Source organism: Triturus cristatus, chromosome 1_2 (genome assembly GCF_964204655.1).
Source record: "Triturus cristatus chromosome 1_2, aTriCri1.1, whole genome shotgun sequence".
In the NCBI taxonomy this organism is placed as follows: domain Eukaryota; kingdom Metazoa; phylum Chordata; class Amphibia; order Caudata; family Salamandridae; genus Triturus; species Triturus cristatus.
Window position 1 is genome coordinate 815,234,043 of NC_140580.1, and position 3,063 is coordinate 815,237,105.

The following is a 3,063-nucleotide window of genomic DNA, read 5'->3' on the forward strand; positions in this document are numbered from 1 at the left end:
TCCTGGGAGCTCATAGATTCAAAAGCAGACGGTGCGATCTAGACAAATGTCTAGAGCCTCTCTGCCCCAGCAACACTATGGAGTAGAATTACACCTTCATTAAAAAACTACGACCCAGTACATCTAAGAAATCCTGATAAACATGGGAATCGTATGTATTTTTAAAAAACCAATGGTATAAAAACAGTACAAATTAGTTGTTTGTCTGTAAAAACACGGAGTGGTACACGCAAGGCTGGTCCTTGTATGGTCCTGAGGAAGTGGTTGGGGTAACCACGAAACATGTCGACCAAGTAATTAGGGACAGGCACACATAACGTTACTGTACTCTATTACTAGCCCCATTTTTAAGTACATTTACCGGATAGGAGCAGAATAAAATCAGGGCTCACTATCCAGGTAATTTTTATTGAATTAATTTCACTTTTCACTCCACACAGCACTGCACAACACATCACTACACATAGTTGAAAAAATATAAAAAGTGCTCCTGCGTATTTCGTTAAGTTGTAGCACGCCCCAGACAGTAGATGTCTGGGAGGACCCCTATGATGTCACCCTGGGGCAACCCTAGGTGAGTGAGGGGACTCTAGAAAAATAAGTGTTTTTTCTAGTGTAGTACTCTATTAATTCATAGAGCACTCATACATATATTTTTCTAGGTAGGCTTTATCAGGATCCTTTTTGGTTCCCTTTTTTTGACAGATATATCGTAACAGGAGGAAAAACCTACCTTCCTATCCTCCAACTCCCTTTCCTTTATTGTGGAGGCAGAATATTGCCAAAATGTATGTCCGGTGCAAGGCGAGATCTCGCCAAAATTTGTCTAACGAGAGGTAATTGGCTCAGACTGTTGGTTGATTGGGCGGACCTCTTCTCCAGACTGACTCAGCGCATGTGGCGCTTCGCCACCTGTCGGATCTTGTGCAGTGGAGGTCATGGGGTCTTCACTATCTTGAGTATATGGAAAACCTGGCTTCTGTCACTAGAGGACAGTGGTGTTTTGGAACTGAAATGGGACCTCCATTGGCCGGAGGCTTCTGGTTTTTGAGGGCGCTGCAGTTGGAACCACAAGGCATGAAGGAACTTTGTTGCTGCTCTCCTCTTGCACATGCAAAGGCACCATGTTGCTTCTCCTGTGTCTTAATCGAGTGTGCATAAGTGTATGAGGAGGCGCACACCTGTGTAAACCTATCAACTAGCTATTCTTATTAAAAACAGGTGAGCTGCAGTGATACACTTGCTGTCTGACCAAGTGTTTAAAGTAAAGCAGAAAAAACACACACGACCAACGAGGTCATGAACACTGCGCACTATTCCTTAAGGGAAACAGCCCTTCATGAAATATACATCAACATACAATTCTTTCATGTGGAATTAAAACACAAAGTTATAATTCAAACATAACATTTTAGTGCAGTTAACATATTAAGTCATATGTGACAATCCAGTGTAAATACACTTCTGTTTTATAGAAACATAAATGATGTGATCATGACATAATGTAGCGACATAATAATGGCGTCAAAAACAGATTAACGTTCATAGTTGAAATTTTTGAAGTCATGCCCGATGCATTTCGGGACTGGGGCGTCCCTTCTTCAGGGAAAACCTATGAGATAGAAATGTCATGTTAACTGAAGCGTATATGAGGATGATTTACAGACACCAGAGAGGGCACCGTTGTGTGTGAAAAAACGAAGAAACATGTAATCGTGGTATAACAGCTAGAATAACAAAGATGGGGGGTCTACGATCTGACTACATCTATTGTGATGAATACACCATTGTGTAAATGGAGTAAAACGCTGTTAGAGCAGAAAAATATATAAACTGTGTATTTAGATCGCTGGTGCTTAAAGGAGTGGTGAAACAGTTATCAGAACAATTGGTGCTAAGTATATAACGAACTAAGGGTGAACTAGAAAACATATAGATAGACAAGGTCCAGACAGCAAACGTGACTTGGTGCTAGTGTGTTTTTTAGAAAAAAAGGGGTAAACGCAAAATGAGAGCTCACCGATCATAAGGCTAAGCATTGAGAGCCTTCTACAAGATGTTGAATGTTAGTTTCTATAAAAGCTGTGGGAGTAATGGTACACGGTCATAACACGGTCCAAGATTTTTATTTAAAAAGATGAAAATGAACACAATCGCATGAAAGCAATATAAGCTCACCGGTGCAATGTAGATTGCCGGGCTGATGGAAAGGCTGCTTACGAACATCGACTATTTCTGTGGAATGCAAGAAAGGCACCATTGGTATCAGGGCCATAGTAAGCGCGACAGACGTGAGGTGCAATTATAGGAGTAATAACGGGGGCATAAATAACGCCGCCTACCTGAGAAGTTGCGGAGATTGAAACCAAACGCTACGCCATTACTGCAGACAGGGATTCCATGATGCCTGTGCCGGGCGATTCAATTAAAGCGCAACGGATCTGAACATAAAGAAAGGACTGGTGCGTAACGTGATGTGTCGGACATCTTAAATTGGTGTAACTAATGGAAGCCCACAGGTTGAAAAAAGGGCTCGTACTACAGCAGAAAAAACTGCCGAAAAAGTAAGGAGCTCAGGGGAATAACGTAATGTGTCGGACATCTTGAACTGGTATAACTAATGGAAGACCACAGGTTGAAAAAAAGAGCTTGTACTACAGCAGAAACAACTGCTGAAAAAGTAAGGAGCTCAGGGGAATGAAACAATAAAAACTTTGCTCCAACCAGGGGTAAAGAAATGTGTTGATATAATAAAGAATATGGAAAATGAGCCCAAAATTGGACCCGTACCTACTACGACATGGAATAAAGAAATGATGGGAGAAAGAATGATTGGTAGAACAACAAGAGAGTTATCAAAAACTGATAAAAAGTGAAGCTTAGTGTCATCATGATTGATGATGATAAAGGTTGACAATAAGGTAAAAGAAACCACCACCAGAGAAGTGTGTGTTGCAGTGGCAGCTGACAATTTAATGCTGTATGATCAATGAAGTACATCACAAGAAACAACTCATATCATAACGATCATTAAGACCCAAAGGGACCATAGTTTGCAAAGTT

At 41.0% G+C, this 3,063-nt stretch overlaps 1 long non-coding RNA gene across 1 annotated transcript; it reads right to left on the minus strand.

Annotated features, from left to right (window-relative positions):
* Positions 1-212: 212 nt before the first annotated feature.
* On the minus strand, positions 213-2,446 carry LOC146868068 (uncharacterized). The gene is made up of 4 exons (XR_014962407.1): positions 2,343-2,446; positions 2,179-2,235; positions 2,021-2,082; positions 213-1,612 (listed from the first exon to the last, which is right to left on the minus strand). It is a non-coding gene; the product is annotated as an uncharacterized LOC146868068 (long non-coding RNA).
* Between the last annotated feature and the right edge of the window lie 617 nt (positions 2,447-3,063).